The sequence below is a fragment of the Cupressus sempervirens genome, chromosome 7 (assembly GCF_028749045.1).
Source record: "Cupressus sempervirens isolate cs-2001-9-10 chromosome 7, ASM2874904v1, whole genome shotgun sequence".
Classification (NCBI taxonomy): Eukaryota; Viridiplantae; Streptophyta; class Pinopsida; order Cupressales; family Cupressaceae; genus Cupressus; species Cupressus sempervirens.
In genome coordinates, this window is record NC_143124.1 from 658,265,512 (window position 1) to 658,279,581 (window position 14,070).

The window sequence follows — 14,070 nt, forward strand, 5'->3', positions numbered from 1 at the left end:
GATCAAAATTACAGACCCGTGTATGATGTGCTCCAGAATCCCATAACATCTTATTATGAGATTTGTGGGTATTAAAAAACCTAATTTTCTCTCCCCATTGATTTTTGACATCCCAATCCATAATATCTATCGTACTTCCTTTTGGAGAGCGATTCGAAGCTTGCAACGAGTTTCCATAATTATGAAAAGACAATTTCCTTAATTCGTAATTACTCCACTTGTCATTTGTATGGCCACATCTATCTCTTATTTCCAAAATGCTAAAGTTTAATTTAGCAACAAAGTTCTCCATCTTGCCAAATTTGGCCTTACTTTTAAATTTAGTGATCACCATTTTGAATTTTGACACCTTTTTCTTGGATATCAACATCCTTAGATTTTCATTGATATCAACTAAATTTTTCTAGCACATGATTGCCCTAATGTTAAACCCCATGGTAGCTACAGCGTCTACCACTTGATTACCCTCCTGGTAAAGATGCTGCAGGTGGACCATTCTCATTTCCTCCAATATATTTTTAATATCTAGGATGATATTTCTAATATTCCATCCCAATTTTGCCTCCCCCTTACCCAGTGGATCACTAGTTTGGAGTCCCCTTCTATAGTTAACTCTAAAATGTTTCTTTCCCTAGAGAGTTGAAGACCCCATAATAACCCCGTAGCTTCTACCACATTATTGCTACCAATCCCCACCTGGCCTGCATAAACCAAGAGCACATCACCATTCCTGTCTCTCAACACAACTCCAGCTGCTCCCTATCCTCCTTTCCCAGCTCCGTCAAAATTTATTTTATACTGTGTGATGGTGGGTGGTCTCCATATTGTCTATTGTCTCCTCATCCTAGAAAAGTTATCAAATAGGAAGAAATACTCTTGACAACCCCAATTCTCAATCACAATGCCTTCAAGTCTTCTGGGTTCCTCCTTTGGCATCTTGTATTTAGCTACCCTTAGATTTTCCTTCAATAGTTTGTTCATCACTCCAAAAACCACTTCAACCATCCTATTTTCCTCCCCGAATATCCTGTTATTTCTTTCTTTCCATATGTGCTAGCATATATATGGTGGGATAATCTTCCATAAAAGGATTAGTCTTGGATGATGGAATGGGCAATCCCAATTGTCCACAAACTATCCCAAGTTATGTTTCATAACCCAAGCCACCCCCAATCTTTCCCAAACCTTAGTCCATATGTCAACCGCAAATTGACATTCAATGAAAAGGTGGTAAATACTTTCTTCCTTTGTTCATAAAGGCAACAACGACTTGTTATGTAGAATCCCCTTTTTTTCAAATTATCAATTATTAAAAATTTTCCATGTTGAACCATCCACCAAAAGAAATTAATCTTAGGTATAAGGTTACTGATCCATACCTTGCTCCATGTAGTTGGGCATAGTTCCTTATTAAACATTAAGGTATAAGCAGATTTGACAATGAAGTTCCCATTTAGAGTTAAATCCCAAGCCATGATATCCTCCTGTGGCAATAATAGGAGTCTCAGTTCCTTTATTAATTCTTCCAGTTCCTCTATGCGAATAACTATCTCTCGTGGATAGTCCTCCTTATATAGCTTCTTCCATCTCCTTCCTTGATCAATGTAGTCTCCCACTTTAACCCCTATGTGCTCCTTAAGGAGTTCCATTAAACCGTTATATTTACTTAAGGCCAATGGTTTCCCATCTATCCACTTATCTTCCCAAAACCTTATATTGAAGCCATTGCCCACAATCCACCTCAATTCTTCTCTTAGCAGCCCTATATTTCTAACAATGTTCTACCAGATCTTTGAACCTCCCGGGAGGTCATTATTATATAGGTTCCACTGAAAGGAGGTATTAGACAAATATTTAGCTTTCATAATATTTCCCCATCCCATGTTTCCTTCTACTAGTCTCCATCCAATTTTTGTGAGAAGAGCTTTATTAAGGTCTTTCATTCTTCTAATCCCAAGCCCCCCCTTAGCTTTTGGTTTACACACCTCCTCCTAGTTGACTAGATTCAATTTATTTTTCTCTTCAATCCTTGACCATAGGAAATTCCTTTGAATTCTCTCAATTTTCTCAGCCATATTTAGATTAATCTTGAATATGGATAAGAAATAACTAGGGATTCCCTGAGGAGCAGCAATAATCAGTTGTAGTTTTTCGGCACTGCTTAATATCTTCCCTTTCCACCCTGCAAGATTCTTTTAAATTCTCTCCACTATTGTATTCCAAAATTCATTAAAAACCTCCTTGGCAGTGAGGGGGAGGTCTAAATAAGTGTCTAGGAGGCAAGTGGATTGGCAATCCAAGATTTTCCTAATCCTTCTTTGAAGTGAAGAATCAGTGTTAAAGAAATAAATCTTGCTTTTATGGTAGTTCACCCGTTGCCTTGAGTTTTCTTCATAATTATGTAAAATCATTTTCCAGGCTTTAGCCTCCATGATTGAAGATTCCCCAAATAGGAAGGTATCATCCACAAATTGCTGTATAACCTCAGCTTCAACATTGGTGGCTAGTTTAACACCTTTAATGCAGCCCGAATCCACTAATTCACCAAATGACCTTCCCAAGACTTCTGCTACCATGATAAACACGTAAGGTGAGAGTGGGACACCCTGTCTTAAGCCTTTTCCTACCATTATGTTACCCCATGGGGACCCATTTAGTAGGATAGAGTACTACACTAAGCTCACCATCAACATGATCAGGTTTATAATCCTATTGTTAAATCCAATTCTTTCTAGTACATCCTGTAGGAAGTCCCAATTGACCTTATCATAAGCTTTGGAAATGTACAACTTGAATGTCATTCCTGGTTGTCAACTCTTTTCCATTGAATGGATAACCTCATGGGTTGTAATAGGCACATCAAGGATCTGCCTTCCTGGTACAAACCCCTTCTGAGCACTACCAATAATTTTTTTCCAAGAAAGGCTTTAATCTGTTCACTAAAACCTTGGCAAAGACCTTGTAGATAGTATTACATAGACTTATAGGTCTAAAATCATTCAAATTTAGAGGATTGGAATTTTTTGGAACTAGGGAAATAAAGGTCTTATTTATGCTTCGTAGTAGTTTACCTATTTTGAAAAAAATCCTAGTCGCCCAAATTACCTTTGATTTGATCACCTCCTAGAAATGCTGAAAGAATGCCAGTGGGAAATCATCGAGGCCAGGGGCCTTGAAAGCTTTCATTGAGAACACTTCCTTTTTCACTTCCTCTTCTGTGATCTTACCAAGGATTAGATCATTTTCCTCTTCTCTTATACTCCTTGGGATTGGATTAATTAGACTTCTCCTGATCACCTAGTTGCCAGCGAAGTTATCTTTCTTAAGCGCCTTACTAAAGTGGTCTACCACAAGTTTCCCCATTTCCTCTTGCTCTTTCTACACCCTCCCCCCTTATTCATTTAGTTTTGAGATAGTGTTTCTTCTTTTGTGGTTAGAAGCAGATCTGTGAAAGAAAGTAGTATTTTTGTCCCCTTCCTTCAGTCATTGAATTCTAGATCTTTGTTTCCAAAAAATTTCCTCCTTTTGGAGGATCTCTTTCCACCTCCTTCAGGGTTTCTCCTCTTCCTGAATATTCTCCTCCAAGTTATTCCCTTCTATAATAACCCCTTGGAGTTTTTAAAGCTTTTCCTCTAGTTCTCCTTTACTTTTAAAAAGGTCCCCAAATAAACTTTTAGCCCATGCTCTGACATTTCTTTGAATATTATCAAGTTTTTGGGTAAGTCTGTACATTGCAGTACCTTCTATTCTTATATTCCACCACTCCTAAATCTTATCTTTGAATTCTAGATGTGACTCCCACATTATTTCATATCTAAAAGGTTTCTTTCCCCCTTTAAAGCCATCCTCCCAATGGAATAAATTGGGTGAGTGGTCAGACACCGTTCTATTGAGATTCTCCAAGTAGGAGTTACCCATGCTATTCCAATTCCCTAATAGAAATAATTTGTCCAGCCTAACCTGAATGAGATCCTCACCTTTCCTATTATTAGTCCAGGTGTATGGGTTACCCCTTAGCTCCACATCCATGAAGTCCAACTTCCTCATAAATTCACTTAGGTCTTGCAAGCTCTCCTGACATTCTCTGTTGCCTCCCCTCTTCTCCAAATGGTAAAGAGGAGTATTGAAATCACCCATACACATCCATTGCTCTTCCAACATAGTTTTAGATATCCTTATCAAATTGTCATACATTTCCTTCCTCCCTAATCTGCTATTAGGTGCATAGATATTAATTAGTTTCCAACTGTGGCTATTCGATTGGAAATGAGTAATTATAAAGTTTTTTTCCTTCCAGATCTCATAGCCCTTCAATGAGTTTAGAATCCACATGGTAGCAATTCCCCTCGATGCTCCATCTGAATCCCTATGTAAATACCCCACCCCTGGCCAAATATAGCTAGCAATTTTTTCAAAATTTGAGCTAGACATTTTTGTCTCTTGAATTAACACAGTCTATTTTTTCCTAAGATATTAATTGCTTAAGAGCATACTGCTTCTGGGGATTATTCAATCCCCTTATATTCCATGATAGAATTTTCATTTCTTACCTTTTGTTACTGTCTCCAGTGTAAGTTGTTTACCATTGGCTACATCTCTAGCAGTTTGCTTTGTCCTGGTAACTCTACTTGATGGTCTTCATGCTGTTCCTGATAATCCAATATCTAGTTTCCCCCCCCCCCCCCCCCCCCTTTTCTTCTTCTTTTGCACTTCCCATTCACCATTATCCTCCTCCTGAGGCAAAGAGGAGCTCATCTCCTTATCTGTATTATCAATGGTTGCCATTACTCTCACCGCTATCTCAGTGTACAAGGCCTTGACCATCCTCACAGGGGTGCAAACTAACTCCCTTAAATCACCTTCCTTAGGCTTATGGTCCCCCCCTCCCCCGTGTTGTTGAGGAGCCCATAATAGAGGGGGTTACCCCTTTCTCCTTAGAAGGGGTTTTGAGCTTGCTCCCCCCAATCTGGATTGTTGTTAAATTCTATAGAGTGTTGGTTCCTTCTATTTCTCCATCTTCCAAACACTCCTCCACCGAAGTCCTCACCAAAGGTGAGCCCAGAAGATCCTCCAAATCTCTTTTAAAATGGTATTCCTCCGGTGCCTTCTCATCTTCCTTAGTATCCTTTCCCTTAGGACTCAAGCAGTTATCCTGCGTGGAGGTCATATTGGGCAAGGTCATAGAAGGTTTCGTTACTGTCTCCTTAGTCTGTACTGAAGGTTCCCCAATGGTCTCCATAACTATCCTTGAAGAGGTCTCCTTCTATTTATCTTTTTTCATTTTAGCTTTGCAATCCACGATAAGGTGACCAAATTGCCCACATCTTTGGCAAAACAAGCCTGCATTCTCATATTCTATGGGATGAACTCTCTCACCCAATTTAGTTTTTAAAGTGACCATAGTAGGTAGTGTTCTGTTCAGTGCTACATTCACACAGAATCTAGCATAGACAAGTCTCAATTTTTGCATTGTCACATTGTCAGTAGTAAAAAAATGACCAACAGAGTTCCCCACCCATCTTAATATCTTTTCATCCCAAAATTCTAGAGGGAGGCCAGGTAATCTTACCCACACTAGGGCAAGTTTTTTTAGCTCCAAACTAGCATCAAAGCCCAGATGCCATCTAGTCAGGGCTAGACAGTGCTTCCCAAAATACCAAGTCCCAAAAAGAACCTCATTGAGATCTTCTTCTGTGGTAAATTTGAAACAAAAAAGACCACTTGGCATGGCAGAAACACTTATAGTTCCTTTGACCTTCCACTTATGGTCCACCCATTTCCTTATCATTTCGATAGAAGGGTGGAAAGCAACAAATTTGCCTACAACACAAAGTTTGAGGCCAACAGTCACATTATCCATCATACTATCAGGGAGTGCAATCACATGACCTTCTTGTCCATGAGTTACCTTGGGATTCTTTGTGTTGGGGCTAGATATCTTGGTACCCATGAGCGCACTCTTCCATCCTGATAGAGAATCCACATCCAACTTTTGGGAACCCCCCTACTGATAGCAAGTAGAACTTCCTCCCCCTAGCTCAGGGATGTCCACTCTCGACCGTCCTTCCTCCAAAGCTGACTTGACATTACCTAACCCATCTACATCAATGGACCCACCGCCAATCAACTAGTCTACATCTCTACACACCGCAAGCACCAGTTGCAGGTCTAGGCATGGTGGTAGATCCGGAGGTTTAGGGCCCTCCATCATTCAAAATTAAAAAAGAAAATGGGCAAAAAAGTTGCAGAACGAAAGTTGCAGATTAATTTATTATGTTACTATTATAACCTAGTTGTATTTTAGTGTATTAATATTTTATTGAAATCAATTTTACTAACTCATTATTAAAACAAACTATATTAACCAATTATAGCTAAGTATTTTTTCATTTCTTTTAAGCAAGAGCCTACAACACAATGGTGACTTGTGAGCCTCTTATGTAGGGTCTTGATTTAAAATTCCCTTGAGTGCGCAACATATAAATATAATAAATTATAAAAAATAATAATAACTCATCTAGGCTTCCGAAAGGTCTCTGCAAATTTCTCCTTGAGGCACCATCAAAAATCAATTTGATGAATGAGAAAGGAAGACAATGCCATCTGATCTCCTTAGACAAGAGATCTTGTATCAATGAGAAATTGGATGCGAGTAGAATAGGTGCAATACTTATACAAGAGACAAATCTATCAAAGCATACTTACAAAAACACCGTTGGCAAATGAAGTGGAGGTCTTTTCATGTTAAGGCATAGGGTGCCTCAAGGGCTTGTGTATTTTGTGGCCTCCTACTAGTTGTAACATAAGTTTGTCCCGTACTCAACCAAACTAGATGCAAGTACAAGTATCTTACTTTGATATCGAGTTCACCCTTTTCATTGTATATGGTCCAAACCCTACAAATGAGAAAGTAGTTTTATGGAATGATTTAACTTGTACAATTTTTTCTATTTAGATTGGAAAATTATTGCTAGCAGGATATTTCAACACCACCACATCTGCAATGGAGAAGACTAGTGGTATATTCACTCTGGCTAAATTTGTGTCTGATTGTGTAGATTTTATAGAGATAAATGGTATTGACATCCATTCAAAAAATGGATCATTTACTTGGACAAACAGAAGGAAGGTTTTTATGTAGATTGGACATATTTCTCCTATCCCACACTTGGTTCCTTTTTTAATTAACCATTTCCTCAGAAACATTAACATTGATAGCATCTAACAAATTTTCCATAGCACTTTCAATTGCGAGTGTGACAACTAAGCCTTCTCATATGTCATCTTTTATGTTTGAAAAGATGTGGTTCAAACATCCCGAATTCTTGCACTAGTAAAATTTTCCCTAATTTTTGACCAATGTAAATATTGGCCTATGAATGCTTTTTTAAATTATTATTTTTGCTCGATTTGGTCAAAATTTTGACCAAATTAGGGTTTCCAAATTTGGTCAAAATTTCTACCAAATCGGGTTTAATAATATAGGAAGCAAAAAAAGAAAGAAAATTTGGTTTTATTTTTTGCACATTCATGTTTGTTTGCTAAGCTCTAGAACCATCATCTCTCATCCTAACCAGTGTACTTTGTTGAAGCAAAAAAAGGGTGTATATGCATGCACATTCAGTGTGTGAGTGTGTGTCTATGTATCTAGGAAAATAACTATGTTTGCATTAGATTCAATTTGATATCTGAAGTCAACAAAATGTTATTGGTCTTATGATTGCAAAAGTATCAAGACATTTGTGAGGTCAATAGCATTTTGATATTGTATTAGTTATAATATGGGATAGTGCTTGGTGCTCCTTGTAATCATTGGTGTTAAACAAGTTTAAATAAGTTGGTAGTCATTGAATCAATAAAGATATAGATTTTGGATGGGTTTCCCCTCCATAACAAAACCAGGTAAGTTTTGATGATTTTCTACTCGTTACAAAAATCATGTTATGTGTTTTTATGTCCTTGTTGCATTTTAGGTAAATATGCATGCTTTGATACTTTAAATATTGTTATCTTTGATCTTTCTTTGCTTAAACAATTCTAAGGTATTGCTTTCAAAAATTTAATGTTAATGTTTTTGATCACAATTTATATTGTAAAGAAAAGTGAAATATTACCCTTGGTATGGTCATTCAATTAACTTATATAAATCTGCTCTGCATTGTCAAGTAAAAGGACTCCTTCATGTGAAATGTAAAAAGATGTGTAGAGTGTTAGATATTATTTGTTCACTTTGATTCATCCACTCTCTTAGAGTGAATCCATTTCAAACACTGATTTGTGATGTTGATTTCATGCAAAGACTTCCTCCTTGTGCCGAAGAATCAAAAATTGCAGATGGCTTTTATTCAATAGTCTTGTGCAGCTAGTCACTAGTGAGTGGGTGGAGGTGACACTTAGCTATAAAAGGAATCCAATGTGCTACTTTATAGAACATTCTTTTATTGTTTGTCTCAAAATATTTACATGTGCCTCTTTTATAGAGGACTTAATAATATAGAAATTCGTAGAAAATATAAACACAAAAAATAAAGACAAAATATGTAACAAGCTATAGCCAATGCTAGAAATTGTTAGATATTTCCAACATTTTTGTATTCATTATGACATAAAAGGTAAATGTATTCTATACGAGATTAGCTTTTAAGGAAACTTAATATAGCCAATAGCCTCCAATATGCATCAATGGCAAACTCTTCGAAAAGGTTCCACAGGCTAGCATTGGTAATCTCATTTTTTCAAAAGAATAAAGATAAAAGAGGACTATTGTTGATGAGGGGAGTTCACTCGTTGACATCACACTTAATCTTGTTGATGTATTAGGGAAGCCAAATGACAAAGACCCACCTTTGTTACACATTGGTATTTCTCTTGACACTTGGCCAACTTTTTTTTCCTTTATGCTTTCCAATTGCATTTGTGGTGATACTACCTTTGTATTTTAGCTTTCCAAACACTACACATGTAACTATGAAAAATGGCCATGTATCCACCCACTTTTTTTTTCAAATAATTGTATGTAAATTTATATTAATAAATTAAACACACTATTTATCATTAAAAAAAAGCTCACATTCAAAGGAAATATAATCTATTTTATAACTTTTGAAATAAAAGATAAATTTGTTTATCAAAATTTACACTAAAAACAATCTTAAGTACCATAGGTAGTTCATTTTATAATGGGCAACAAGTACAATGTTATTTCTAGTGGAATCCAACTTACTTGAGTATGACCTGCCAACAGTAGTGAAATTTTTTTATCATCCACCCCTTGTTGATAAGCTAATATTATTTTTAACCATCAATGGTAGACTCTCCATCCTAATCATAAGCTTGACAGAACTCTAACCTACCACCTTGGTGTTGGAATAATCAAATGGGAAGAATACTTCTGAGAGAGGGGGGGGGGGGGGGTGTGATAAGAAGTAATACATTTTTAACTTTAAATTTTTTTAACTAAAAGTAAACTGCATGCATGTAAACATATCAAATAAACATGAAGTAAACACATGCATCAACAACACATAACACCAAATTTGGTAACCCAAAAACCCTCCAAAATGAGAAGGTAAAACTGGGGTGGGGATGATACCCACAAAATCACCGCAATAATAATGTTTGACCACTTCTGATGATCTGCCCTATTAAAGGCCTACCTTGTTAAAGGGTTTACACTGTATCAATAGTGACCTGGTTAAAGGATTTAGAAACACTTTACATGAAGTGTCACCCTATTAAAGGATTTTATCACCTCTTCAAAGGATCTACAAACTAGCTGTTAAGCTAACCTATCAACATAGGATTTTCCTTTTTTAATACAATTGCTAGAGAGTATTAGATTCATAAACTTGATTTCTTACAATCTCAAATTGCTGATTTTAGACATTGGTTCTACTCATTCTGATCTTGATCCTAAAGATCTGATATGCTATTCTAATACTTTATTCTTCATCAACTAGATGCTACAATACTGATCTGTTCTTCTAAGTCTTTCACTCTTCCCACTAGATTTTTCTATAGTTTTCCCATACACTACTCTCATCCATACATACAATGGGGTTTCATCCTTCTTTTAAAGATTATGAAGACTTAGGTTTAGGCATGGATCTACAATCCATATTGAATCTTTATTTCCTGCTCATTCCTTGCACTTTTCTTATTAGTTGCATGCCTTCTCCATTTTTCTTATTCGCTACATGCTGATTGCATAGGAAACATAAAAGATTAATTCTTATCCTTCTTATCCTTCGAGATCCTTCTATGTTGTCTCAAAAAAAATGGTTTGCATCTCAGTTTTTGAAGGCACAAACTCATACAATAATATTGTGTTACACAACACATACTAGATTACTGGTGCTCAACACATATGTGATTCTAGTTTGCTCAACACCTATTACATTTTGGCTTGCTCGACATCAACTATGACTCGACACCTACATATCACTTGGCACCTATATCATGCTCAACACTTGAAGTCACTTGGCACTTGATCTTCACTTGACACCTAAAGATTGCTCGGTACTTGAAGATCACTCAACACCTATAGAAATTTTGGCTTGGCACATACTGTAGCTCAACATATAGTGTACTCAGCTTCTATATGAAAATTGGTTAAGTGTGTTGACACTCAGTTGTCAAAACCAATCTGAGACCAACAATCTCCACCTTTGACATGAGTGTCAAAAAAAATTAATAAGCATTATTTATCTGACCTTATGAGTACATTATCCAATCTATTCGACATATATAAAATTTCTCAAAAACTTGTTCAAAATTTTGTAGGAAACAATATACCTTAAAATTATTATAACTCCCCCTGAGTTGATGTGGTATTTCATTTATGTAACCAAAATTCCTGTGCTGATGTATCTGATACTCTTTGCCTTTTCCCTATTTCTGTGCTCTGTACCTATGTTTTGTATTAGAGTTATCTCCCATTCTTATTTACAAACTCCTCAAATCATCAAAATTTTGTATCTCCCCCACACTATATATTTTCTCTTATCTCCCCTTTTTGCCTATCTAAAATCTTTCCCCTTTATTCTCAAAAGAATGAATGAAAGAATCTAATCACTAAAATACTTAGTATCTCCCCCTTTGTTATATCTCCCTCATTATATCTCCCCCTTTATTTACCTCCATAATAATTTTTAGAGCTGCATCCCAATTTTCCAAAGCAATTTCTAGTGACTTATGTTGGATGGCAGTCTCTACAGCAAGATGTACAAGTCCATCTAATGTAGAAAGATTAGGATATTTATTTAAAATAGTTTCAACATAGACTTTCTCTTTATGGAGTACTTCCAAATGTGGGGTTATGGAAGATTGAATCTGCATGAATTTGGCCTTTATATTGGCCTCTTCACTTTTGAGTGTAGCTAACTCCTTTTGGGTGTGAAGTGATTGGGAAAAATGCTTCTCACTTTGAGCTAGATCTCTTGGTAGCTACATGCTAGAAATCTTTAGATTTCTCTCCAAGATCAATATTCTTTGGCCTATCTCTTGTGTAAAATTGGAAAAATCACATAGCTTGTTGTATAATGAGAAGATATTCTCAAGTATAGTTTTAACCTTTTCAATCTTCTTTGCCAACTCAACTTGTTGAAGTGCTATGTCATTGGATATTTTCTCATTCACCTTTCCTTGAAACTTCCTTTCAGACCATTCCATGAGTTTCACATTTGTCTCCTAGTCTTCACTTGTCACTTGGTCAACAATATCTGACAATTGTTCCATTATAGGCTTTGTCTCATTTGGTGACTGCAAGCTAAAGGCATCCACAAAGATGTCCTTAATCTCATGCAATGCTTGTTTATGTTTATACCCCTTCCTGAGTATTTCTTGCTTCTTTCTCCTATTCAATGCATCTTGTATCTCTGTGGTATGCTCAATGTTGATTGTCTTGGAGTCATAGGTAGGTATGACAATTTCTTCATCTAACTTAGGGTCTCCATAGTGAAGTGCCTTGGTCACTATGGTTGAGCTCAAGCTTGGTGTAGAGATTTGCAATGGTATCATCTTAGTGCTTGGCTTTTGAAGAGTTTTAGTAGGAGTGCCAATTTTTGGTAACTCTACCAATGTTTGTATTGTAGCATACTCCTCTTCTTTTGATTTTTCCTCCTTTTCATCTTCAAATTTACCTTGATCAATGACAACAATTGGTGGGCTGTACCTATTGTCTATACTGTAGGATTAGATGTAGCAATATGTCTTGTTTTCTTTATGTCTTTCTATGCTTCTACACTTAGCTTTTAAATGGTGTCAACTGTTATAGATGTATCAACTATTGTAATTGGTGATGGTGGTGGAAGCATTAGGAGTTTAGTGCTAGTAGCTGTAGAGACAAAAGGTGGTTCTTGTGGATTCACCTTGTCCCTTGATGAGTCAGCTACTGCCTTCTATAACTCATCCACATTGACCAATATTGGGTTATTGCATAATCTTACTTGTTGTGTAAATTGGTAAAGGATCTTTGTGAGATCCTCTATAGTTAGTGGATTGATGTTCTAACATGATTTGTTAGTAACATCCTTTATAGTTATAGTGTCTACAAGTGTGATGGTTATATGCAGAGGTCTAGGAGGTGGCAACTGTGTGTCTTGCACACTCTGGTCTTGTTGCTGCTCTTGCTCAACTGTTGCCATTTCTTCTCCTTTTTGTGTCTCCTCCTCTTCTCCTTTTTATTTCTCCTCTTCCTCTTTCTTCTCTTCTTCTTCTTTCTTTTCTTCTTCTCCTTTATTTATTTATTTTTCTTCCTTTTGTTTCTCTTCCTTCTCCTTCTCACTGGTCTCTACCTTATTTGCATTTGCATCCTTATTTTCTTCTCCATCCTTGTCATCAGTCAATTTGTATATTGTCTTTGACAATTTTGTGGACTTGCTTACAACATCTTCAATTTTATTTTGTAGGATGCTAAAGGCTCTATGCTTTGGTGCAAATTTGTCACCATGTTTCTTATTAGCCTTAGTTATTTGACCTCTTGTCAAGTCAGGCATCACTTGTGCTAATATTGATTCTCTTATTTCCTTCTCCATTTTAAGACAATAATGCCATTTGTTATCAATAATCTCATATAGTTCCTTAGGCATAGTATTGTCTAATTCAAGAGGTGTGTATTTGAATTCTGCCATAATGGCATACACAGATTCTGTTGGGATATACCATAGATAGAAATAAAAAACTACATGCAAATATAACCAATAACATAAAATAATAGATCACAAAAAAATGAACACAAGACACCAAGATTTAACATGGTTCACCCAATCCCTAGGCTACGTCCACCAAACATCAAGTCTGATCTTATTACAATCCAATGATTACAACCTGATTACAATTCGTAATCACTACAACTCAATACTGCCACAAGAACCAATTTTGCATCACAAAATAATGAAAATACCCAACCCTAAACCCTATTATACAAGTATTAAACTACTTTAGGGTTATAACATGTCAGCCATAAATTAGCCATAACTTTAGTGGTGAATCTACGAATGGCGAATAGCACCAATTTTTTTTTTATGAAGTATGTATAGTACTTTCCTAATTAGTCACCACAATCTAACAATATCCCACTTGGGGACTGATCAGGATCCACACTAAACAACAATCTCCCACTTGGAGACTGATCTTGTAGCAATACCACTACCACATGGGACTCCCACTAGATCAAAACCAACCTGGACTCTGCTATTCTTTTATTCATGTTCAGTCTACAAGACCAACCGAAGCTGAAGAGGAGTTCAACTTCTCCCTTGTTACAACCTTTGTCAACATATCTACTAGATTGTCATTGGTATTTATCTTCTCCAGCTTTAACTGTCCATCCTCTAAAATTGATCGAATGAAATGGTACCGCAATTGTATGTGTTTGGTCTTAGAATGCAGAGCTGAATTCTTTGCAAGATGAATGGCACTTTGACTATCTGTAAACAAATAATTATCCTTCTGAGGATGTCCCAATTCTTCCAAGAAGAACTGAAGCCATATCATCTCCTTGGCTGCCTCTGTAGCAGCAACATACTCTGCCTCTATAGTGGATAGAGCATTAATCTTCTGTAACCTAGA